Here is a 27,447-nt window from a genome sequence, read left to right on the forward strand (position 1 = left end):
CTTTTTTTTTCTTGGTGTTTGACTTTGGCACTGAGTTCTTTTCAATGAGAACTATGCCAAACATCTTGTCCAAACCCTTCTACTCAGCAAGTATGCGAACAAGCTCTCTGTAGCATGCCAGGGGCCGGTGGCGGGGGGGGGGGGGGGGGGGCGTTCTGGTGGGAGGCTGGGAGGTGCAGCACTCTTTCTCTGCAGGCAGCAGCTAACTCCAGGGCATCTGGAAGCGGGACGCGGGCTGAGCAGCACCGAGTGTACAGCACAGCAAGGGCCTGCCCAGCTCAGGCATCTCTGCCTCCAGGGCCCCAGGCCAGGCCCGCTGGTGATTTTCAGGGTTGGCCGTCACTGGGGTTTCCTCCCCCAAGAAAAGCGCACAGACGTTAGGGGAATGTCTCATTGTTGGGGCATCTGGAGCTGAATTCTCCTCCGGGACCAGCTATGAAATCGCTGGAGCCCAGCAGGAGAAAGTTCATGGGACAAGGGTGTGCTTGCATGTAAATATACGAACGTGCAGGCAATCACGTGTTCACAGAGAGCCAGGATGGCCGTGGGATGGACCCAGCGGTCTGTGTCTGGAAGAAGACCTTGCACACAGGATTTCCTAGGGAAGACGTTCCTCTCCTGAGCGAGTAAATCCTTTTCCCAGGCTCTGAGAAACAGCAGGAGGCAGGGCCCGCGGGATGCCGGGCCTGCACCAGGGCAGGAATGAGCGTTCCCCCAAGACAAGCCATCCCAGTTCCCAGCCAGCTTCTGGGGCTCCAAACCTCTGCACCAAGGCTGTCCGTCTCCCACTACAGGAAAATCATCTTTCTTCATTCCCAGAGCAAGTTGTTCCTAGGAAAGAGCAGAATCTTAGGAGGAAATCACATCATCCACGAGGGGAGAGCCAGTTCCTTTGTACTATTTTTCAGGGCTGCCTTTGGAGCCAATAATCTGTCATTCCTTGAATAAACAAGCACCTTATCATATCACAAACATTTATTTAACCCTTTTCTCCTGCACTTTTACCAGCAGGGAGAAAGAAGGCAGTTAGCAGGGCAGCCGGAGCCCTGTGGCAGAAATGCCAAATTCCCTGAACATGACACCCAATCTGTAAAGTGTCAGCCGACCCTTCTCTGTCTCCATAAAACGCCAGGGCCGGTCACCCAGACTCAAGCGCCACATTCCCGCCTCCCACTACTCTTCCCATCCCCCCACCCCCTCCATTAATACCCCTCACCCTTTTGCAGACAGGCCCTTAATTCCGTCCAAATGGAGTCTGGACTAATTTGTTAGGTTCTTTCGGAGGCTGATGAGGCAAATGAAAGGGGGGCGGGGAGGGGGGGCAGGCAGGGGAGTATTTACATTTCTCCTTCTCCTCTGCACAACAGTCCGCTTGACGGACAGAGCTGGTGAGCCTCAGCATTTTTAATGCGTGTGTGAGTTTTTAAGAGGGATATTCTTTGGCTCTGACATCACCAGAAAATGGAATGAGCAAAGTATGTAAATTTCTCCAAGCTCCCACAATATCCATTTTCTCTCAGTGGATGGATTTTGTTTTTCTTTTCTGGTGTTGCTCCCACACAATGGGGCCAAATCTTGTTCAGGACAAAGAAACATAAATAGAACATGCATGTGGTATGCGAGAGAACTCTCAGAGACCAGAGAGAGGCTGTTTTGGAAAGGCGTCTGGGGCTGCCAGGGGGAACCGTGGGGTCTCGGCCTCAAGGGTTGGACAGGCAAATGTCTGCTTGTCCCTAACATCGTTACAAGTCAGAAATTTCAAAAGCGTTCTCGTTCTTGGGGAAATACTAAGAAACACTGGAATGGGTACAAGTGTAAAAGGAGAATGTGAAGTATCTGCGTGTGAGTGTGAACAAGAATGTGTGTGTTGGATGTAAGAGGACGATAAGCCTAAGAAGAGTGTAAAGATGCTTTGTAGAGCTGATGGAGTCCGTCCTCTTTCTCCTTCAGCACGAAGGATGCTAAATCACAGGCAGTCTCTCACTTGGCCTCTTCTTAGTGGCTATCGGGGACCAGCTGAAACTTTCCTCAAACGTGTTTTCCTGTATGAAGCATTTGCAATTGTTTTAGTATCAATCTTCTGCCAAGCCCTCCAGTCTCACAACCGCACACTACAGCCCCAGCCAAAAAGACTTTTATCAGCGCAAGTTTGAACAAACTAATGTGTGGAGGCCCTGAGTGGTTATTTTTGTTTCCAAGTCTGGACATAGAATCACTTGTTCAATTTCCTGCTGGGTTATATCAAGTGGTTTTAACATGTAAATCTCTGATAAGGAAACTGACTAATTTATGTAGGTTGCCATCTGAGTAGCTGTCAGTATTGCCTTAATTTTTTTCCCCTGCTTCCTTTATTCTTTCTCAGTCATTAAAGTCATCGCCATTACTGGTACTATCGAGTACATCCTTATCTGTTATATGTTTGGAATATGTTCTTATACGAAAGATGCTTTAAAAACAAACAAACTCTTCATCCTTGAAGTCTGTGTGGGAGTTCCGTTGGTTTGGACGTTTATGTTTACAACCTGGATTCGAAATAAATATGCCTCTCAGACTCCTTCAAGTAATGTCCTTGGCAATTAGAAAACTGTTAATTTCTAAAACTGAAATGTAAAAACAGTAACAATAAACTACTTCCATTTCACGGATATCCCCTAAGCAGCCTCATCCGACTTCAGCTGACGGAGCTTCACGACGTCTAAGTAGAAATCCTACGAGCTGCTTGAGCGCCAGTGTCCAAAACCCACCCTGGCTGCAACCTGCAGGCACGAGGATCCCTGCGGTTGTTTCCATTCAGAAGCTTGTTCAAAGAAGTAGATATTTTCAAATCGTTATTAATTCTATGCCCCAAAACACAGACTGGGGTGGACTGAAACCTATAATCCAATATCTGTGCTGTTCTCACACCCGGCGTCAAACCTGGCCTGAGCAAAGTCCAGAGCTGCCCCCGGACTTGAGAGCTGGGGCCCAGTCTCTAAGGACTCAGAGTCAACGCCTGCCTCACCATTGGCTGGGAACAGAGAGGGAGTCCGTCTGTTCTGGGACCTGGACAGCAAGTCAGGTAGGGCTCTGTTCCCTCCTCCGTTTGGTGGCTCCAGGGACGGGGGTGGGGGGGTGGGGAGGGGTAAGAGGGGGGATGGGGCTCAGGCCAGGAGGTCCCGGAAGTGGCTGCCTCAGCTCCACTCCGCAGCACCAAGTCCCTCCCGGCTGCTCCCACCGCTGCCCCGGGCCTCTCAGAAGCCTTTCACTTGAGATATATTTTTAAGACCACAAGACAATGTGAGCCTAAATGAAAACTGGCTTCAAAAATGACCACATTCGTAACCCCTGGTAATTCTTCAAGGCCCCTCCCTCCTCCCGTCTCCCCTTCCTCCACAGTGAACTTTAAATCCTTTCGTCTGTGGGGACCGAAGGTGAAGAATCTGGGTTTTCCTTCCCCGCCCCCTGCCAGTCTGGCTTTTCTCCCCTTTGTTTGGATGCTCTTGTTTATGGCTCCTTGCCAGTGCACAGATGTAAACTATTGTCTGATTATTAAAAGAAGAAAACCCAAAGCACAAAAAAGCACACAAGCCATCAGTGTTAACGACTATAGAGCTGTCCACGTACAGTCAAGACCATGTGGTCTGGCGCCAATGACCAGCCCTCAGCCTTTGCTGCTCCAGGAACTTCGGCTTCCTCCAAGGCTATACTCAAAATGAATCTAGGCAAACACAGCAGGCTAGGAAAGGAGCACCTCTGTGCCCTGGGGCGTTAGTGGGCAGCCCTCAGTGCCACCTGCTCCCCCTCTAAGTTCACTATCTTGGTGCCCCCAGCAGCCTCTTCACGCAATCTTGCCCAGTCCGGTGGCCAGTGACCTCAGGTTTGGTCTCCCTCGCCCTCAGCGAAACAGGTGTAGCCGTGCCGAGTCCTAGTAATAGACTGGAGTGGAGGGAGGACCAGGTGAGGGGTCGGGCCTGGCTTCTCTCCCGCTGCGGCCGACTGGCTGCGTGGCACTGGGCAAGTTTCTGCTCCCTGCCCAGTCTCCTTGTCTGCGAGCTAAGAGGGCTGAGTTAGATACATTCCTTCCATTTTTCCTTAAGCAAATATTTATTTAGCTCCTACCCTGTGCTAGACACTGAGGATGGAACTGGGAACAGGACAAACAAGGTCCCTGCTCCCATGGAGCGTATGGAACAGCGGGAAGAGGAGAAAAGAAAGTAAAACAAAACAAAGTCTGAAAATCCTTGTAAACTCCAACGACCTCTGAATGTTTTGTTAATAACAGCCTATGTGTTGTCCTTCTGGTTTATCGAGGATCAGAGTTTTTAGTGAAAGATGTGGGGCTCTAGGATGTTAGGCATCAGCTTCTGGGAAGAAGTAAGAGTGATAAGGCCTTGGGCCCTGAAATCCCCGCCTGCACGGACACTTCCACAGCTCTCCTGAGGGCGGCACCTGCCCAGAGCCGCCTCTGGGTTTGTTTCTCTCGCCGAGGGCTGGCCACTGGCAGCCATGACTCCACTCTCCACTTCCATTGCAGGAATTCTCAGAAACAACAGCCAGTGTGACACAACACGAGCCTCCAGCTCCACCCTTCAGGGGAAGTGTTATTTTTAGTCTTCTCCTCTCTCTCTCCACAGCCATCTACATGCCTCCGTGGGTGAGTCATTTCTGTTGCTAGCCCCGCGTTTCATGACTCCCGGGACATGGGGCTGGTTGGCCTAACAAACCAGTTCACTCGACTCCATCTCTACTTGCAACACTCAGAAGACTGTGGTGTGGGATTAGCTGTGGGACCCCCAGGGCCCCCAAATGCACACTATACAAAATGACAGCGACCCACAGAGAAGCTGCAGGATGAAGCTGCCCGTGAGCTGATGACCCAGTCATAGAGCTGAGCGTATTGTTTCCATATTTTGTTTGCCCCCTGTTCACATTCATGTGACTGACACCTGACCCCAGAGCTCTGGGTACAAGGAAATGCTCTCACTCAATTGGGGACCATTTTACCCAGGAACCAGGCATCGAGGACTGTCCTGAAAGCTCACACCTTCATAAGTCCGTTCAACAGTCACGGATTGGGTGTTCACGGTGTCATCCGAACCTGCCTCCCCTGGCCTCGCCGCGCTTCAGACCCACATTGTGTTTGGATTCTGGTTTGTTTTATTTCAAGTCTTCCATGATCTCAGGCTTTCTTACCACAGAGCATCCTCATGCGGCATCTGCCTGGGTATCTCTCCTCCCCCCTACTCTTCACCCGGCTTACTCTTTTTTTTCTTTGTTTAAAAGTGTTTTCTCCAGGCATGCTCTCTCCACCCCTTCAGGTATAGGTGGATTTCCCTGTTCCTTACACTCGTAGCATCATGTGATTTTCCTTTGTTGCACTTATCACAACTGTATTTAAGTGATCACTTGTTAATTTACTGAAATCTGTCTTCCTCACCAGATTCTTAGGGAGGCAATCCTCATTCATTCACTGCCGCTGCTCTGACACCCAGCACAGTGCCTTACAAATAGAGTCTTTTTCTCAATAAATGTGTTGATTTGGTACGCATCCTCACTCTCAAAATTCAGAGTCCAGCTGAAAAGTAAAGTGGTACATTCACTGTTATATAAACATGGACATCATGGTGATTCTGCCAGGAATCATGTAAGGGGAGACACAATTGAAGTGGTAACATTTGAGCTGGGCCTTCAGGTAGGAATAGGAGTTCAGGTGAGAAGAAGGGAGAAAGGAATTCTGAGCAGAAGACTCGGTACAAAAAAGACAGGGATGGACGAAGGTGTAGATTGGGTTCCAGGGAAAGCACACTGTCAGTGTGTTAGGATAGAATATGACTGTAGGGGAATGCAGGAAAGGGCAGAGGGCTTGTATTTTCTGCTAGAGACTTGATATTTTAAGCAGACAGGAATAGAACTTTGAATACATGAATATTAAATGATCTAGGGACTCCCCTGGCGGTCCAGTGGTTAAGACTCCATGCTTCCACTGCAGGGGGCATGGGTTCGATCCCTGGTCGGGGAACTGAGATCCCACATGCCGTGAGGCACAGTCAAAAAAATAATAATAATAACTTTACTTAATAAAAGCAGCTTATAAAAAAAAATGAATGATCTGTCTGTGTTTTAGAACATTCTCTCTAGTGGCAGAGTGAAAGATAGATTGGAGTAGGGAAGTGGATGTAAACCATTCAGGGGCCTGTTGCTGTGATCCAGGCAAGAGATGATGAGACCAAGAGGCTGGAATGGGGAGAGATGGTGGGAGGTCAGCTGGCAGGCTCGGCATGACTAGACGTGGGCGCTGAGGACGAGGGTTTTGCCAATATGCCTGAGGGTCCCAGCAAGGGCGCTGGGTCACTGACAGTGACGTTAACTGTGACAAGAACGTGGGAGGAGTAGGGTGGGGACCTTGGAGCAAGATGTGGGAGCACTCATTTGCTTTCAGACAGACTAGGTGTGGCGTGTCTCTTTCTCAGCCTGGTGGAAATGTCAAGAGTGGTGTTTCTGAGCTTTCCTTTCATTATTACCCCTTTAGGAGCCTTTTTTAGAATTGTTTTCCTCTAATCTCCCTGTCCACATGAAATCTGAATACCACAGCTATACTATATATCTGTTTATATACAGTACATAGATCCGTGCTTTGTACATAAAAAGAATAGGATTTTTGCCTCTCAAGCACCCATTTTTGCCCCCTTGAGAAGGCATGGGAGGAAGAGAGGGGAGGTGGGCTGACCCTATCCTGCCAGCAGGGAGTAAGGAAGATTTCATGCAGAGAAGCATCTGCAATGGGCTTTGGAGACTGGGTTAAAAAACAGTTGTTCATTTTGCGTATCTATAGAGATATAACTGACATATAACATTGTATAAGTTTAAGGTATACATGTTGAGTTCATACACTTACATATCGCAAAGGGATTACCACAGAGTGTTAGCTACCACCTCCATCATGCCACTTAATTACCATTTCTTTTTTGTGGTGAGAACATTTATGATCTCCTCTCTCAGCAACTTTCAAGTATATAATACAGTGTCATTAGCTGTAGTCATCATGGGGTACATTAGATGCCCAGAACTTATTCAGCTTATCACTGGGAGTTTGTGCCATCTGACCAACATCCCCCTCTTTTCCTCCTCCCAGCTCCTGGTAACCACCACTCTACTCTGTTTCTATAAGTTTGGCTTTTTTAGATTCCATGTGTAAGTGAAATTATCCAGTATTTGTCTTTCTTTCTCTGACTTGATCTCACTTAGCATAAAGAAGACATGGTGACATATATATATATATGTATACAGTAGAATATTATTCAGCCACAAGAACGAAGGAAATTCTGCCATTTGCAACAGGATGGCTGGACCTTAAGGGCATTGTGCTATAAACAGTTTTTAAATTGAGGTGAAATTCACAAGGAGAGGTTGGTTGGAATCACAGATATGGGAGCGCTACAAATGACAAATGAAACCACAGAAGCGGGTGAGAATGCCAGGAGAGAGAGCCCACAGGGGGAAAGAGTGGAGGACAGAACCCCAGAGGCCCCCAGAATTCCAAGTCAGCAAGACAGGGAAAGGGCATCCCCGGTGGAAAGGGGGAAGACGGCAGTGTCACATGGTGAGGACAGTAGGAGAGAGAAGGCAGAGCAGCAAGGCCTTGGGCCACAAGCTGATGGGGCAGGCCAAGAGCTGGAGCGGGGTCACTAAATTCAGCAAACCAAAGCTCGTTAATGCCCCTCTTGTGGGCAATTTGAGCAGAAATGTGAGTAGTAGAATAAAATAAAGGTGAGTAGGTATATTAGGATGTTTAAAACATACGTTCAAAGATTCTGCAGGCAGAAAAGGAGAAAGCTATTGAACTGTGTATGGTGATTATAAATTGGGGCAGGGTGGGTTCCTTTTGACGTTTTTTTATACTTTCGCCGTCTTCTGTTATCAAGCTGACAGCTCTCTCTTGTCGTTAGTGATTCTTGCTCTCCACTCTTCTAGTCTTCTGTGAACTTGGAAACCTCAGCAGTCTCCGGGAACTGTTTGTAAAATTAGTTGGTGAGCTGGAAGGGATCCTCCAAAGGTTCTCCCATGTGCAAGGGGCCTGAAGAGTATGTGTGCCAGTTAATGTGCACGTGAGGTGGTAAGAGAGGTGGGGGGAGAAATCGTTGGCACGAGGCTCATAGGTTCCCCAAAGACCAGATAAGGATTTAAGTTGTTTCCAAGCTTTTGTTTTCACAATGTTGTAATGAATATTCCTGAGCACTCTATTTTATATATTTGTGACTACATCTGTAAGATATATTCCTAGAAGTAAAGTTGCTGGGTCAAAGAGCATGTGATTTAAAATCTTGGTGTGGAGAAACACTCTCCAAGAAGACAGTACCAAGTTACGTTCTCACCGGCAAGGTGCAAGAGAACCCTTTGCTTACATCCTTGCCAACACCACATACTCAGATGTTTTCATCTTTGTCAACCTGATGGTGGAAGAGTAGTATTACATCTTAGTTTAAATATGCATTTCTCTTTTTAAGAATGGAGTTGAGCGTCTTTTCATATGGTTAGAAACCAGTTTTATTTTGGTTTTTGGTAAGACGTTGTAGAGGTTTTGTCCATTTTATATTTGATTAATTTCTGCACAAGATTATTGTTTGTACAAGTTCTTCATACATTAAGGAAAATTTGTCTTTATTCAGTGATATGAGCTGTGGTTCATTACTTTTCATTCACTTATGATATTGCTGTGCAATACATATTTAAAATATGCTTTTGGTAGTAAAAGTTACCACTATATTTTTTTATGGTTTCTCAGTTTTTTGTTAAACAGAGAAAAGCCTTTACTACTCTTGAGTTTATTTTTTCAATATATTTTATTTTTCCTTCTAGCACTTTTCTGATTTGTTTTTACCTTCTAAATTTTGGGTCTACCTAGAATTTAATTGGAATAATGTATGAGGCTGGAATCCAAGTATGTGTTTTTTTCCAGAGTCTTATATATTTCAGTATCGGTTATTAAATAAGCCATCTTTCCCTACTGATTTGAACTGCCAACTTTTGTCGTATACTAAAATTCCCAGATATCTCTGATTTACTTCTGGACTTTTTATTCTGTTACATAGACCTATCTATTTACTCATGTACCAGTACCATGAGGTATTAATTAATAGCACATTACTATGTATTTCGACATCTGGTAGGGCTAGTCTTACTCATTAGTCATCATATACCACCCCACCTCAACTCTGGCTCCTTTTAAGATCTTCTCTTTGTCTATAATACCCTAGAGTTTCTTTGTGATTGTGCCTTGATGTGAATTTATTTTCATTTAAATTTAAGATCTATGATTTTTTTTATCAGTCCACCCTCCTGCATTCTTTTCTTTTCTTGCCTTCTGAAATACCATTTACACTTTTGAGAGAGAGACCTTCTCTGTCTTCCATATCTATTAACCTCTCTCTCATATTTTCCATTTCTTTGACTCTCTGCACTACAATTCTATATATTTTATTCTCACTATCTTCAGTTCTCTAATTCTGTCCTCTACTGTGTCTAATTTTTTGCCACACCTATCCATTGACATTTTCATTTGTTCATTTCATATTTTTCATTTCTAGAAGTTCTAGTTGGTCTTTTTCAAACCGCTTAAGTCACTTTTTATTGTCTCCTCTTCCTTGCAGATATTTCAAAGCTTATTTCTCATTGATTTAAATAAAATTAGCATAACTGTTTACACTCTGTGGCTGATCATTCAAATAGCTGCAGTTGTGTGACTCCCTCTGCTGTCTATCTATTTCTTCTGGCACTAACTAATGGTGGCTTGCTTTCTAATGTATTTGGTAGACTTCAACTGCACTGTTTACTGCCCACGAAAAATCATTTGTACAAACTACCTGAAGCTTGGGATGAAAGTGTCTACCTCTAGAGACGATTAAAGTTTACTTCCGCTGGGTGTTAGGGGGCACTATGGTTTGGTTTCACTTTAAACTAAATTTATAGCTTGAAGTTTCTTGGCCTACTCCAGTGGCATGCCTTCGGGCTGTAAATATGTGCAGATGCTGCCCAGACGTTCAATGGTGACATCCTATCAGGGACAGGTTTTGTTTTGTTTTGTTTTCTTTTCCCTGCTTTGCTTAGTGTCAAGGCAACTCGCTTTATGGTACACTGAGGAGGGGGGATGGGAGTAGGGTTACCTCTGGTTCACCTTTGGAATTCCCCATCTAATGTGGGAAAGGCTCCTATGAGATCCCCCATTCTACCTTGAATGAATCCTGGCCTTTGCATTCTGTCTTCATTCTGAGACTCTATTAAAACCATAGCCAAGGCAATTTAACCTGATCAACAAAGATGTTCATGGCAAAAGCTAATCACTCGGTAGCTCCTTGTTATATGTCAGCTTTTCAGTGCTTTTAAGAAGAAACTTATTCTATATTTTATTCAATTTTTCATTGTTTTTAGTGGAAAGGTTAATCTAAATAACAAAGTCTACTCTTACCAGAAATGGAATAATGCCTATTGATTTTTCTTACAAGTGTTAGAAGCAGCTTATTTAGTTTTTAAAAATCCTTATCTTTATTGGCCTCACATTCCATTTACAGATTTTTGTTTTAAAGGGAGAATTGAAGTTTTTGCTTTAAATCTTCCTGTTTAAGAATATGATATGCCTTTCTATTTCTTGAAATCTTCTTTTGTTTCTCAATAGCATTTCAAAGTTGTCTTCTATATAAATTATATTTTTTGTTAAATTTTAACTTTTTGATTAAACGTGCCTAAGCACTTCTTTCTTTTCATTATATTAATATAAATACTAAACCTTTAAATTTTACTGAGTTCTGCTTTAGTTCTGTCCTGTAGGTTCTGCTATATACTAACTTAACTATTTTTATTTTTTTAAATATTATTCAGATATATCCCTGATGGTAGAGTTATACAAGAAAGAGTATTTTGGCATTTCCAGGTAGAAGGGTTTTTCTTTTTTTTCCTAATTTTATTATTAATTTTTAAATAATTGCTTTGTGATCAGAGAAGGTTTTCTGTTATTCACTCTAATTTTTGGAATTTGCTGAAGTTTCTTTGTGGCCTTGTAAACATAGTCAATTTTTTGACTATTCAAAGAGTACTTAGAAAAGGATATTATCAAGGTATAGAGTTCTATGTATTTCAAGTATATTTACTTTACAATTACATTAGTTTATATTGGTTAACACTGAAAAGCATAGTAAAAGGGAACTAAAGTATCATACGTGGGACTTAAATTTTCCTCAGTTTTTGTATATTTGGCATGTTTCAGTTCGGTCTTCTGCTTTTTGAACTGGAAATGGTTTGCTGGGTATAAAATTCTTTGGTCATGCATTGTAGACAAATCTCTTCTAGCTCTTCTGAGTGTTGTGGTGAAACCTAAGACCAGCTTGAATTTTTTCAAGTCTCTTTACAGGTGACTTGATGTTACTCTCAGAAAGTCCAAAGGATTCTTTTGTATCTTTAAGGTCCAATAGCTTCTCTAGGATATGTCTCAAAGTTCATCATTCTGTGTTAATTTTTCCTGCAACAGAGTAGCCCCTTTCAACCTGAATTATCCAGTCATTTATACATGGAAAGTGTTAAAATTTTATTTATTAAAACATTATTCCTGTCCCATACTTTCTGTATTCTTTTTCAAGTATATTTTACCTACTATCTGCCCTTCATATCTATCTCCTTCCTGCTAACCCTTTATAAATCTTTGTTCATTTCCATTTAATTTCATTCATTTTCCTCACTCCCATCCTGTGAGTACTTGGTGTGTTTCCAGCTGAACTGATCTTTTTTCTGCTGCTTCCATTGTGGTCTTTATTTCTAAGTCACCTTCTTTGCTATGTTCTACCAGTGCTTGTTTCACCTCCTGTTGTCTTACTAAGTATTTTCTGAACTATTAACTGTCTTTTATTTTGTTTTTAGTTTTACTTGAGCTTCTATTTTTTAAAGATGATTGCCTCACTAGGTTGTTTTTTTTTTCTTATTAAATTCATGACAGTATATTGGGTCACAAATTTTATCTGTTTTGCGGCACTATTTCTCTAGTGAATCTTTTTCAACTCTTACTCATTTGTTTTTCTAGTTTCTTTATCCTTTTTTCATGTATAGATACCACGCTAGCTCCTTTTTGATTACACATCTTAAGTGAGGTGAGGCTTTCTGAATCAGCTGTTTGCAAGAAATTTAAGTTGGGGGAGGGCCATGGCTATAATCGAAGCTAACAGGAAATCTCCTTAAACATAAGGTTTTATGGATGAGAGACAACTTTTAGTTGTCAACTTTTCCTTTCTCCTCCTGAAGCTGCAGAGCTGCACGCAGGGAGATCTTTCTCCTTCCCCTGACTCACCAACACACTAAATGATGGCTTTTTCATTATTACTGAGTATCTGAGTCATCAGATTGCTCAGTTTTCTGGAACTCTGGTCACATGGCCCTTCCCTTTAGAATAGTGATGCTCCAAAATAAAGGGCTACAGTTGATCTGCCAGTGCCACCATCATCACTACTGTTATTGAATTCTGTAACCTCAACCACCTTCTTCAATCCAGGTTCAAGACTAGGACATGGAACATAAGAAAGTGTGAAGTAATTTCCAGAATGGGATGACTTCTGTGAAGGGTAAGGTCCTGATTGAATGGCCATCAGCACATCTGAAGGCATAAATTCTCTGTTTAAGACAAGAAGTCACCTATTGCCCTTAAAATATATCTTATCACGTTTCAGTTATATCATCTGGGGAGATAGATGATCCTGGAAAATAAAGGACACCAACCTCTGCTAAAGCTAGGATTTTCAGGAATAAAAGCAGGAGCACACCTCAGGCAAGAGCAACAAAAGCAACAAATAAACAAACGAGACTACATCAAACTAAAAAGCTTTTGCACAACAAAGGAAACCATCAGCAAAACAAGGAGGCAACCTACTGAATGGGAGAAGATATTTGCAAATGGTGTCTCCAATAAGGGGTTAATATTCCAAAATACATAAAGAACTCACACAACACAATATCAAAACCACAAATGATCCAGTTAAAAATGGGCACAGGACCTGAACAGACATTCCCAAGGAAGACATATAGATGGCCAACAGACACATGAAATGATGTTCAACATCACTAATCATCTGGAAAATTCAAATCAAAACCACACCTGTCAGAATGGCTATTATCAAAAAGACAACCGAAAACAAGCATTGGTGAGGATGTGGAGAAAAAGGAATCATCGTGCCCTATTGGTGGGAATGTAAATTGGTGCAGCCACTATGGAAAACAGTATGGAGGTTCCTCAGAAAATTAAAAATAGAACTACCATATAATCCAGCAATCCTACTCCTGTGTATTTATTGAAAAGAATTGAAATCAGGATCTCAAATAGATGTTAGCACTCCCATTTTCATTGCAGCACTATTCACAGGAGCCAAGATGTGGAAACGAGCTAAATGCCCATCGATAGAGGAATGGATAAAGAAAATGTGTCTATACATGTAATAGAATGCTAAACAGCCTTTATGAAAAAGAAGATAATTCTGCGATACGCAACAATAGGGGTGAACCTTGAGGATATTATGCTAAGTGAAATAAGCCACACAGAAAGACAAATATTGCATTATTCCTCTTATTCATTCTTTATAACAACTCTACAAAGCATGTGTGATTATCCAACATTTTGCAAATGTAGTACTTAAGGCTCACAGAGGGTAAGAAACTTGACAGAGTCATCCAGTGGGCAAGGTCCAAAGCTGGGATTCAAACACAGGTCCCCAAATCTTCTTTGCCATGTTCTTTAGAGGCTCAGGCAAGGGCTGGTGCTTCTGAGGAGAGGAGAATGGGCAGAGCCTAAGATCCTGCAGGGAGGCAGGCCTGATCCTGAGAAGGGGCCCAGGTCTCAGGGGGAGATGTGCCCAGGGAACTCACAATGCTGTGAGCTCCATACCTCCCTCCTCCAGCCAGCAATTTCCATCGCCACCAGACAGCTGTTTGAAATACTACAGCTCCAATCCCCATGACCCTCTTGGAATTCTTCCACCATCCCCACAGCCTCAAAGTCCCAGTATGGGAAATTGTGCTTTAGAGAGATGTTATGAATATTAAGGAACAAGTGATTATAAATCTTTTGGCAAACAGACAGTCCTATAGAAATGTTAAATAACCGTATGTTCCCATTTAACTTCATTTATAGTGTTTGGTTGAAACGAAGACATTCTGCCTCTTGTTTAGGACTTACACTCTTCAGTATTTGTAAAAAAGTCATTAGCCACCTCTTACGTAAGGCTTAGGGAAGTTCTCTTCATCTTCATGCCATCTGCATCAGAGGACTTTCTTTTAGGGGGTGGGGGGGTGGGAGGTGGTGTGGAGGGCTAGTCTGCTCTGAATGCCTTGTAGTTGGCTGGGTCTGTTACAAATAATCTCTTAATTATGTGACTTTACTCGGGTCAAAAGGCTTCATCAACTCACTGACTCTCCAAGGGCATTTCCAAGTCATTAAAAAATCTAAGTTCTGTACAGTCGGCCTTCGTCTTGGACAACAGATAAGACTCCACATGATTCCTTTCCACGTGTTTCCATTTGTTGTGTGACAACATCCTCCTCCCACCCCCGAATTAGTGCACACGTCTCCAAAATCCAATTATCCATAAAAACGTGGGACCTGTTTCTGGATAAATGTTATCCATAAGTGTTCCAAGAAACTTTAACCTAAACTACTTCATAATAATTAATAGTTCTAAATTAATCTAGAGAGCCTTTCACTAGAGTTGCCAAAAAGGAACTTAACTACTTTGAGAGCCGTTACTCCGCTCTCATCCCACGCTTCCACGGAAGTTCCAAAGAGACGTAGCGGAAAGGTGACGGCCATAGGAGAACGAGATGAAATGAGTCTCTGGTCCTCTGCAGGCTGGACAGTCCACCTTCCACTTCCCTGAGCTGGAGTCTAGAATCCCTCCAGATTTTTTCTACTGTTGGGGGTACCTCTGTTTTTCCTCTCTCCTCGGTGGAGTTAATCAGTACTTTCCTCTTCTCTAGAATTGCCCTCCAACATCGACTGTTCCACTATTGGTGGAGGCCATCGGACGGACCACAGTCTTCTGTGGCTTCATCTCCTCCTCACTTTGACACAGTCTTGAAAGTCTGTCTGCACTCAGTGCCCAAGTCCCTCTCTCTGGCCTGATTATAGCACCCAGGCCCCAAAGACAAAGTTTCTGGGGATCTGGGGTTCAGAAATGCCTCACCAGACTCTTCTTCTGCATCTTTAGTAAACTGAGTACTAAGATGTTTTAAAGCACTGAGGTCTTCATTTACACCCTTTAAATATCTGTAGACAGTTATCATGGCCCTCAGTCAAGCATCACACTTACCCAGCTCTGCCCTCTCTCAGAAAATGTATGGGAACAGCATTTGTGCTGTTTCAGAAGATCCGCGACGGCACCAAACAGACTCTGACTCCCTAGTTATCAGATGCAGAGGTGAACTGTCTCTACCTCACACAAAGGGAAGCTTCTCCACCTCTTCGTAGGAACTTCCCGTGCAGCCTGCAAACGCTGGGGATGTGGTCAAATAGCTATCAGTAAATAACATTTTATTGAGCAGATTTTCATAGTGGTAAGAGTCTTCTCTTCCCTTTTTCTCTAAACTGCTTTTCCTCCTCTATTTCTGTTTGCTCTTATCTTCTAGTAAAATGTGTGAATCTGTACTTTGTAGCCAACTTGGAACAGATTTCACTATGCATTCTTGAAGGACAGCAATTATAATAGTACTTGCTGGTGTGTGTGTGTGGGGGGGGCAGGGATGCCAAATAAGTGAGTGAGTGGATAAATAAATACCTGAACAAATGAATACAATTGCAGAAAGGAGTCATCAGGAAATAGGAGATAACATAAAAAGAAGGAAGAAAATCTGTTTACATTTCTACATTCACTACTGATGTTGTACTGTGACTGAAATAGTAAATCCTAAGAAAACTGTGATGACTGAGAAAGGCACATAGCGATTTGCTGGCTTTGGCGACAGACAGCCTTAAACTTGAATCCCGACCCCACCACTCATGAGCCTCCTAAACCTCTCCAGGCCTCAGTTTTCTCTTCTTTCTGCGGCAGGTCGAAACAGCCATCACACCCACGTCACTGAATTCACAGTAGAAGGATGTCGTAAAGCGCTTGCCACTGTACCTCGCACAAGGAGTGCTTAACAAATGTAATTACCTCTGGATGGCTTTCTAGCAAGTGTTAAAGACATTTCTTCTTTTTGCTAAACATACGATATTTGGTCCATGGATCTATTCTCTCATATCTTCTAATTCTCGTCTCCTGTTTTTAAATCCTTCATGTTTATTTTACTGAAGTAATTCCCATACTCTTTTTAGATTAGGATTTAGTAAGTAATGCCTTTGCTGTGTCTTGACCAGCTTTTGGAGGACAGGGTCAAAGACCAAGGTGGTGTTGGCTCCGTACCCAGCTGTGCGCTGAGTCCTCTAGTAGTCCCACCCTTCCCATTTTTGATGATGCGACTGCACTGGAGCATAAAATAAAGGAGAGTGCTCCGGCAAGCAGAGAAATGTCTCTCAACATAAATCAGAAGGAGGAGAAAGGCAAATGAGCATTTTTCAAATTCTAAAGGTATCGTTTAAATGGTCTCTCTTCCAGAATTTCTTATCTGAAGTTGGAAAATAGATTCTTGGAATCCTGTCTGCCATTAAAACTTGGAAGTTTTGCAAGCACCCCAACAGGGCAGGCATCTTAGACGTGGTGCCGCCATGTTGCCTGTAAACTCAATCCGGGTCCCATTCTGTTAGTCCCCTCAAAGCAAAACTGCACAACTGGGATTATCCTGGACACTATCACAACTGACAAGTGAGTCAAGACGAGAAAAAGGAGCCAGAAGTGAGTTTGCTGTGAGTGGGAAAGGAGGGAGCAGCAAGGCAATTTAGCTGAGAGACTTAGAGACTGAGGGCTTCATATGATTAAGAAAATAATGAGGGCTTCCCTGGAGGCGCAGTGGTTGAGAGTCCGCCTGCCGATGCAGGGGACACGGGTTCGTGCCCCAGTCGGGGAAGATCCCACATGCCGCGGAGCGGCTGGGCCCGTGAGCCATGGCCGCTGAGCCTGCGCGTCCGGAGCCTGTGCTCCGCGAGGGGAGAGGCCACAACAGTGAGAGGCCCATGTACCGCAAAAGGAAAAAAAAAAAAAAGAAAATAATGACTCCCCAAATTAACAGCTGTTGGCCAGGGAAACCTCAAAATGCCATTTTTGTTTAGGATTCAATTGTCTTTGCAGATAGGGATGTTCCTGCAAGATGGGCTGCTTGGTGTGACTGAAGCAGAGGACACTGAGTCCATGGATGGAAAAATTATGTGCCAGCCCCCATGGTCAGCTTTTGCAGGAATTGTCTCCTTTGTTAACCCTTACAAACCACCCATGAGTAAGGTGTTATGGCTATTTCCCATCTTACAGAAGGGGAAACTGAATGGAGAGACATGAAGTAACTTGACCAAGCTCATACAGGGTTGGGATTCCCACTCTGGCACAGGGACTCCGGGGCCATGCTCCTAACCACTGTGCCATCTGGCCTCTTTAGCAACCCGGAAAGAAGACACAGTGATATGTTAGAGGTATTTACCTAAGCCCTGTCCTAGGGCCGAGATACATCAGGGTTGCTGAAAGTGCATTTCCTACTTTAGCATGGCGGGAAGAAATGTGGGTATTCCAGTATGTTCATGGGGAAGAGGAGAGAGACTTGGTGGAGGATAGAATGTGGAGTGGTAAAGTGTGTATGTAGCACACAAGACACGTGCCCATGGGTTCGAGCCCTGGTCCGGGAAGATGCCGCAGAGCACCTAAGCCTGTGCACCACAACTACGGAGCCTGCGCTCTGGAGCCCGCGAGCCACAGCTACTGAGCCTACATGCCACAACTACTGAAGGCTGGGCGCCTAGAGCCCGTGCTTTGCAACAAGAGTAGCCACTGCAATGAGAAGCCCGCGCACCGCAACAAAGAGTAGCCCCCACTCACCGCAACTAGAGAAGCCTGCGTGCAGCAACAAAGACCCAATGCAGCCAAAAATAATAAATAAATAAAATTAAGGACTTAAACACACACACACACACACACACACACACACGTGTGTCCACACACACTCACTCAGTGTCCACAAGAAGCCCCAGGCAAGATGGTGCTCAGTCCTTTTTACCAGTTTCCTCCTGCCCAATGCCGTGGGTAGCACACTCTTACCTTTCCCTTACCATCCTCCCATGTCTTACCCCCCAAATCCTGAACACCCAAGCTAGCATATTCCTTCCTATCATCTGGATATCCAGGTTTCCAGTTGTGACTTGGATCTTCATTTCTCTTTGTTCTTTGAAAGCTGCAGACACAGAGACTTGCTGCTTACTTATTATATCCTTATGCTCAAAATCCTGGCTAAAATTGATAGCACTGAAATTAAACCACAGTAGAAAAAAACTTAACATGAAATAAAAGTAGCACTTCTTTTTAAAAAAATTTTCATGAGCTTTTGTGTCATTCTGACTACTGGAAATGTCTTCCTGTGAAACTCATATATTTTTTGAGCTTAACACTTCAGTCATTATGATCACTTTACATTTTTACCTCTTCTAACTGGGTTTTTGCAACTCGGAGATCAAGTTTGTTGCATAACATTAACAGCTAATAAATTAGGCTCCCCTTTGCCATTTTCCTGCGCAGGCCTGTTGGAGCCAGGACCTCATGGAATTTGGCGGGAACCTATTCCCAGTCTGATCCTCTCCTTGGCCTCTAAGGTCAGGATTCCGTGTCAGAGCTCTGCTGTTGCTGATGAGGGGGTGGATGTGAGAGTCGCCATGATATGGGTCCATAAGCTTGTCTCTGAAGCCCTCTGAACCAACGTGATTCAGAATTTTTTACCTTTCAGAGAAGAACTGTGCATGTACTATGTATTATGTAACATCTCCCACTGGGGTCTAGGACAGCACCCCCAATCAAACACATTAATATTTCTGTAGGTAAATATATGAATATTCCCACTAAATGGGGTAAATGTGAAACATAAACAGTCTAGCCTCGGGTCAGGTTAGCTTTGACTGTCAGGACCTTCACGGTTGCCAGATGAGTTACCAAAGCCCTTTTGGTTTTCAGTTGTTCAGGATTGGGGATTTTATGGGGAAGAGATTGTGGACCTGCAAATGCAAGTCGCTTCCTTTTATCGCGCGTTTGTTTGTAGGCTCTCTGTAATCCCAACAGGAGCCTGCACAGGAAGGTACGGTTGTTCTAAGCTTCCTGTCGTAGATGAGGAAACTTCCAAGTGAAGAGTCTAGGAAATCGGCCTGAGGTCTCAGAGCTAGAACGGGGGCTCAAAGCTGGCGCTATCTAAATCAATGTGAGGCTGCGGCGAAGTTCTCCCCCTGAGAAAATAACCAGCTCGGAGGCTTTTTCCTTAAGTGACAGCTTCCTGCATCTCACCTCTCTGACAAGCAGGCCCCTGGCTCCTTGGTGAGAGCTCTGCTGTCCTCACAAAGCCTGAGCTCTTCGGGCTGTCGAGTTGACACTGATCCCCTGCTCTTCAGGCAGGGCCTCTCCGTTCTCTTGCTCAAGATATTTGAAAAAGAGTTGAGTGGCCCAGACAGGCTTGAAGCAGTCATTTCCTTCCCTTCTCCTTTATTAATGGCTTTATTTCTTTGACTCCGCCGTGCTGCCCTGAGGCACCGTGGAAGGCCTGTTTATTGCCTTTGGCTGACATCAGCTTTCTCCCCCTCCACCCACAACCTTATCTCCTCCCTGCCAGCAGGACTAACCTTTGTGCCTTTCCTCCTCTGGGCTTCCCTCTCCTGCTCTGCGTGTTTCTGGGCCGAGACTGCCCGCTCCCACCGCCCCCCGAGAGGGTTTCTGAGGGGTGGGGCTCCCCAGCCCGTGGAATTGCGCCCTGCTCCTGGCCCCCTCCTTCTGCAAAGGGCCTGGCTGTGGGAGAGTAACAATCTGGATTGAAAATGTTCAAGCTCTGTGTGAAAAAGCCGATCGTCTTCAATGTTCTTCTGCATTTCATCTTTTCCCAGGGCGCACACTGGCCCGCACACTCTCAGCAGGCAGCGCCTGGGGCTGGGGCTCGTCTTATTGGAAACCCAGTGCAGGATCACGTGCCCCTGGGCAGCTCGCGGCTGCTTTGTGAGGACGGTGCTTGTGAGTTGACACCAAGGGAACATGCAGCGGATCAAGCTCCTGTTCTCCCAGCCCTTCCTGAAGGAGCCCCTGGGTTTTTAGGCAGGGCTGGGGCTGATACGGTCTGCAGTTCACCGCTCGCCCGTTGCGTGACCACCCCAAGCAAGCTCTTACTTAACCTCTTTTTCTTTCACATCCTCACCTATAAAACAGGACTCATGAGAATACCACTCCACTTCAGACACCAGTTCCAACGTGTGCTTTTTTCACACCACCAAGCAATTCTCTCACCCCAGTTGAGTGTCCTACAATGCAACTCAGTTCTCGCCCTGTCCTCCTGGAGACAGCATCAGATCCCACAGGTTAAGGTTCAGTTCTAACCAGACTCCTATTCAGATGCCAATGCAAGTGCTGGTTGTCACCTGTGCTTCTGACCTGTCGAAGCTGTCGATCAGAGGCTCCCAAGACCCCCATCCCTGGGTTTGATTAATTTGCTAGAGGAACTCACAGAACTCAGAGGAACATTTACTTACATTTACCAGTTTATTATAAAAGGATGTAACTCAGGGCAAGGTATATGGGAAGGGGCACAGAGCTTCTACCATCTCTGAGCTTGCTCCTCTACCCAAATCCGTGTGTTCACCAATCCAGAAACTCTCTGAGCCCCATCCTTTCAGCTTTTTATGAAGGCATGATGGGTGAAGTCATTGGCCACTGGTGATTGATTCAACCTCTAGCCTGTCTCTGTTCTATGGAGGCCTGGGGTGGGACTGAAAGTTCCAATCCTCTAAGCCTGTGGTTTGTTCCCCAGGCAACCAGCCCCCCCTCCACACCCAGATTACTGAGAGACTTTCAAAAAGTCACTTTATGAACATAACAAAAGAGTTTTCCCACTCTCATCGCTTAGGAAATCCTTAGTGTTTTAGGACCTCTGTGCCTGGAACGTGGACTGAAACCAAATATATATTTATTATAAATCACAGTCACCAAACTCATTGACTTGTTATGAGGAGTCAGTCAATTAAATGAGCAAATGTGTGCAGCTCTCTGGACAGAGTCCCTCACCACCCCCAACCCCAACAGGAAGTCCTTAGGCCACCAAGGCTTACAAGTGCTAACGTTAAGATTGTTATCTCCCACTAGTTTCTGCACCTTCACTATTGCTACGCTATTGTCTTCCTTATTTCCTAGAATCTTGAACACCATTCATTTCAGAGCTGACAGGAGCATCAGTCATTCTTTAATTGCTTCATTTTACAGATAAGGAAAGACAATTCCATGATCTTGCCCAGGGTGGGACCCCCCCCGACACACACACAGATAGGGCTGAAACTACAACCCAAGGATGGGGATTCCTAGTTGGTGCTCCGTACTAGGGTGACCAATCATCCTGATTGGCTAGGGACTCTTCCAGTTTTAGCAACAAAAATTCTCTTCTTAGAAAACGCTCAGCCCAGGTGGTCCCCCTAACCCTGTGGTATTCATGAGCCTTGTTGCTTTATTCATCAAAACAGTATGTTTGTTGTCTGCACAACTATTTACAACGGGGGGAAAAAACCTTCAAATGCCAGTTCTCCATATAGGCAATATTTTAAGCCACTGAATCCTAATGTTTTATAAAATAAGCATTTTCAGTTAGCCATGCTGTGTGTTTTTCCTTACCTTCTGTGTCATAGCTCATTAGGTTACTTCAAACCAAACGAGCAATCTGATGCACTTTCAAATCGACTAAGGATGAGCTCAATGCTGTTAATAATTTTAAAAAAAAGTCCATCAAGTTCTAACTTTTCAGAGTAGCTTACAATCCATCAGACTTAATCCCCAAGTTTGAAAAATTTGGGCCTTCTGGAAACCATTATAAGGAGGTTTTGTTGCAAACACACCAATGGAGTAGAAATGCTATGCAAACTAAAATGTTAAATGATGGTATTAATCCAAATATGTTACCACAGTGGGTGTTTCTTTTGGAAGAGCATAGGTAAATCCAAGACTTCACTTGGCCTGAAATGTGCAGGAACTCAAGAAAAGCAATTAGGGCTCCCATCAGTTTAATCTATAGCAAATATTTATTGCATGCTCAATATATGCTTGTCACAGGTGTTGGCTATTGAAGTAAATTATATTAAATAAGACAGAAAATGGCTGCTGTCTTCATGGAGTCTAGTGTAGGGAAAAAGAGAAACTAATATAATTACACAAATAAGAATGGAATTGTATTTGTGATAAGTGCTATGAAGTAGAGTGCTGGGTGCTCTGGGAACGTTACACAGGGCACCAAATCTAAACTGAGGAAGTGACATTTAAGCTGAAATCTGAAGGGTAAGTTAGCCAGGCTCTGACTTGGGGAAGTAGCATTTCAGGTGGGGAGACCAGCATGAGCAAAGGCGCTGTGGTGGGAAAAGGGTTTGGCGTATACTAAGATACTGAAAGAAATTCAATGGGCCACTGACTTGATAGCCGCAGGAATATTTCCATTCCTACAATGGATGATAACAATATTTTTGCAAACTCTGCCAGCAATCAGAACCTCTTCAGCAGCTCCACCATGCCACACTTGCACCAAGAGCTTCTAGTCAGCCATAGTGACGTCATAGCATCACCATTCCTGAAGCATCACCATTCCTGACATCGGTCAGCATCCTCAAGCTGTGACTGGGGCTCAAAATGTGGATGAGGTTTGCCAAAATGCACAGAGCCAGTTAGAGGCAGAGTGGGAATTACAAATGAGATCCTTTGATCCTAAGTCCAAAACCCTTTCCACAGCATCCTTATTACCCCCCATCTTAAGATGAAATTTTTCTTCTGAAGTCCACCCCCAGCGTCCTTTTGAGTTTTCCAACCAAGAGTGGCTTCTTCCCTGTCCCTCAGTACCATCAGAGCCTGCTAGCAGTGCTCTGCCTTCACTGCCTGAGATGTTACCCCTCACACTAGTCAGCAGGACCCCAGCGCCGACTGGGAAGTTTGTGAGTGTCTCCAATGGGGGTCTCAAAAGAAGTTCTTGCACAGTCACCATCCTTGGTTCTCCTTCCTGTCTAGTATTTGAAGGCCACCATGCATTTTGTCAACAGTAACCATAATGGGAGTTATCTTAAACCTGTCTGCTTTGAAAATCACTCACTGCCTCACCATCCCCTGTGTCTCTGCTTCTCATTAGAGCCTAGAGTCAGCATTCATCCTCACCTTTCGCCATGAGTCGTCCAACCAGAAAGTTATCAAGCACTATGTTAGGAAGATCCGCGTCATTCGCTATTGCAGAATAGACGGCAGGAAAACCCCACAGACACTCAGGATAGATCACTCAGGAAACTGTATCAGACTTTTCTTTTCCAATGAACACAAGGAAAGAATAATCATTTCTTTGATCCTGATGCATCCCTGCAAGGAAACATCGGTACATGTTGTCACCTCTGGGAGAGACAGGTGGGGACCACTGCAGTCTCCTGGTTGGAAAGGGCTGCCTGCCGAAGTTTCTTAGGAATATGTGTCACTTCGTGGTATCCCTATTTTCCTCCACAGTGAAATAATAATCTGGCAGAGTTTGAGGTGAACAAGGTAAGTCAATACCAGATTGTAAAACATACAAAAGTGTTCCACTAGTTCATCAAGCAGTGTTTAAGAGCTTGAGAACTTCCCAGGGAAAGAAGCTCCCCTGTATTGGAGAATTTTTTGATTTGGGAAGTCAACGAGGATCCCGATTTTCTTGTCAAGTAAAGAAAAGCCACAGAGAGAAAGAATGGTTTCTAATCTTCAAGGTGGTTATGTAGATGCTACGGAAGTAAGAAGAACACTTCTGTAAAACGGTGCTTTTGAAGTTCCTCCTTCAGCAATCGTTCAATATTGAATGATTCCATTGAATGGAGTCTCCGGACTCCAGCCACACTGGGTCTGGAGAGGCAGAGCCTTGGTAGAATTTCATTATAAACCTCTGAGATGGAGGTCAGGGTGAGTAGCTTATTTTCACTAACACATTCTTAATAAACTGTTAGCTAAGAATCATTTCTAAATTTAGGATCAATTTGCCTTAAACTATCAAAATAACAAGTTGGTGCCCATATAGCATGGCTTCTTATTGAAAAGAGAGAATACACCTTTGCAGGGCTGAATTTAATTTCCAAGATGAGACAGAACTGTGAACATAAACAACTGCTATTAAGAAATGAGGTACATCCTAATTTTGAGGAATTTTGGAATAATCCTTGTGGGAGAGTTGTATGACATTCATCTTGCAGTGACATGAATACCTAGGAAGTTAATTAACCTAAGTATTGTAATGCAGGTTGAGGAAAGGCAGCAAAGGTCTACTACTGGAAAGGAAATTGATTGGGCCGTATTTACAATTGTAGATTGTCAGTGGCCACACAGAGAAACCTGGCCTGAGAATTGAATGCATCTCAGACTCTGGGACATCTAGCATGAGGGACCGCCACCCAGACATGTCCAGCAGAGTCCTCTGATGACTGAAAGATTTACCAGGACTAACGTTTCTGCAATTATTCTCATTCATCTTCTTCATTCTCATTATCTCTCTCTCTCCTCCCCATACTTGTCACCTTCAGAAAATATTTAGAAGCCGCTGGTTTTCTATAGATGATTGCAAATATAAAGTTGCTTCCTTCCGAAATAATATGTTGAAAAAGAATTTTTAAAAGACTTTAAAAGACATTCATTCTTTCATGAATGACATTTACTCTTTTGAGGCCATTATAGCTCCCAAACACTAGCGTAAAAGAAAATGATCCCCTGAATGGTGAAACCTGAAAATTCTCTGCTTCCAGAGAGGAATGATCGAGGATCCTGGCATCAGGTGCTCCAGGGTTAGAACCAACACAACTTGGGGTTTATCTAGTCCACCCACTGCCTTTTGGGGTCAAAACCATTCCTCAAAAACAAAACCTTCTCATGATGGGATCTCCTGAGAAAGGTACATTTTGATTTTTTTTTTTTTTTTTTTTTACTGCTGTGGCTTTTCTCATTGTTTGTTGTATGTTGTTATGTTGGTTTTTGTTTTTTCCTGTCCAAGCCCTAAAAACCAATAAGTCATCTCAAGAAAATAATAAAACGCACCATTGACAACATCTTCCATATCTTTCTAGTCTCTTCTACCACCCAAATGCCCAGCTTCACCATACTTCTTACCATATGCCAGTTGGGCCTGGCATGATTTACCTTTGCTCTGTAGTTTCGTCCGCCTGAAGGCAGTCCCCACCTCTGTCTCCAACCTGACTTTTCTGTCCCCCGGGTCCCTGCTGACTTGCCATTTCCTCTATTTCCTCATCCTCACAGTTTCGAAGAATCAATCTTTTGATGTGGCTTTAATTTACATTTTCATAACTACTAGTGGGATAGGACGTTTTCATTGCCACTTTGATCTTTCTTCTGTAATATATCGAATACTTCTTCATGTCCTTTGCACAATCTACTATTGAAAATTTGTCTACTGTAATACTTCTAAAGTTTCTTTTTCATTAAAGATATTGATCCTTTCGCCACTATGAAAGTTGCAGTGACCCTTGAGTTTTATGTTCACCTTTCATTTTTTTTTTTTTACATCTTTATTGGAGTATAATTGCTTTACAATGGTGTGTTAGTTTCTGCTTTACAACAAAGTGAATCAGTTATACATATACATATGTTCCCATATCTCTTCCCTCTTGCATCTCCCTCCCTCCCACCCTCCCTATCCCACCCCTCTAGGTGGTCACAAAGCACTGAGCTGATCTCCCTGTGCTACGTGGCTGCTTCCCACTAGCTAGCTATTTTACATTTGGTAGTGTGTATATGTCCATGCCACTCTCGCTTTGTCAGAGCTTACCCTTCCCCCTCCCCATATCCTCAAGTCCATTCTCTAGTAGGTCTGTGTCTTTATTCCTGTCTTACCCCTAGGTTCTCCATGACATTTTTTTTTCTTAAATTCCATATATATGTGTTAGCATATGGTATTTGTCTTTCTCTTTCTGACTTACTTCACTCTGTATGACAGACTCTAGGTCCATCCACCTCATTACAAATAGCTTAATTTCGTTTCTTTTTATGGCTGAGTAATATTCCATTGTATATATGTGCCACATCTTCTTTATCCATTCATCCGATGATGGACACTTCCATCTCCTGGCTATTGTAAATAGAGCTGCAATGAACAATTTGGTACATGACTTTTTTTGAATTATGGTTTTCTCAGGGTATATGCCCAAGTAGCGGGATTGCTGGGTCATATGGTAGTTCTATTTGTAGTTTTTTAAGGAACCTCCATACTTTCATTTTTGTTTACAGTGCGTTTGAAGTACATTTATTTTTGTGTTGTCATTTTTAAACTGTATGGCTTCTGCCTTTGATGCCCTTTGCATTCATTTATATTTTCTTCTAGAATTTTTATGGTTCACTTTTTTACATTTAGATGCTAACTCATCTGGAACTTATTTTGGTGTATGGTTTAAGGAAGAGATTAAATCTATTTCCTTCCAAATGTATAGCCAAATACCCCAACACAATTTATTGAATAAACTATTCTTTCCCCACTGATTTATGATGCCAACTTTATTATATACTAAATATACATGTATGTGTGTGTATGATTTTTAACTCTACTCTGTACTATTGTTTTATTATTTTAGTTTATAATTATTTTTCATGTTTAGTATTATTACATACTTATTCTTCAAATTGCATCTTATTTTTAAAGATTAACTTTAAAATTATTTTTTCAAGTTCCTCCTGCAATTTCATGAAATTTTAACATAATTTTATTGTATTAAGTTAAATATATGTATAATATACTTATATATGTGTATATGTAAAGACATGTATTTAGGCTTTTTCTTTTTATGAACAATATCTTATTTGTTCTTCAGTCAGCAAGTGACGATTTTTATCATGATTTTTTACATGAATTAACTGAACCTCAGAAAAATTTTGTAAGAACTGCCAAACTGTCTTCCAAAGTGGCTGTACCATTTTGCATTTCCACCAGCAGTGAGTGAGGGCTCCTGCTGCTTCATATGCTCACCATCATTTGGTGTCATCAGTGCTGTGGATTTGGGCCATCCTAATAGGTGTGTAGTGGTATCTCTTTGTTGTTTTCTTTATTTGTTTTCCTTGTTTTCATTTGTGATTCTTTAATGACATATGATGCCGAACATCTTTTCATATGCTTATTTGCATCTGCATATCTTCTTTTCTGAGATACCTGTTCAGATCTTTTGCTCAGTTTTAAACTGGGCTACATGTTTTCGTATTGTTGAGTTTTACAAGTTCTTTGTATATTTTGGATAATAGTCCTTTATCAAACATGTCTTTGAAAATATTTTCTCCCAGTCTGTGGCTTAGGCTCTCATCCTCTCGACAGAACCTT

General features: G+C 43.2%; 1 protein-coding gene and 1 long non-coding RNA gene across 2 annotated transcripts in view; one reads left to right on the forward strand and one right to left on the reverse strand.

The window, feature by feature from the left end:
* ESCO1 (establishment of sister chromatid cohesion N-acetyltransferase 1) overlaps nt 1-27,447 on the forward strand; it is a 1,212,023-nt gene that overhangs the window by 441,617 nt on the left and 742,959 nt on the right. The window lies entirely within an intron of this gene.
* LOC117202831 (uncharacterized) lies at nt 13,567-23,504 on the reverse strand. The gene is made up of 3 exons (XR_004485314.2): nt 23,280-23,504; nt 21,762-21,845; nt 13,567-13,769 (listed from the first exon to the last, which is right to left on the reverse strand). It is a non-coding gene; the product is annotated as an uncharacterized LOC117202831 (long non-coding RNA).

This window comes from Orcinus orca, chromosome 15 (assembly GCF_937001465.1).
Source record: "Orcinus orca chromosome 15, mOrcOrc1.1, whole genome shotgun sequence".
Taxonomy (NCBI): domain Eukaryota; kingdom Metazoa; phylum Chordata; class Mammalia; order Artiodactyla; family Delphinidae; genus Orcinus; species Orcinus orca.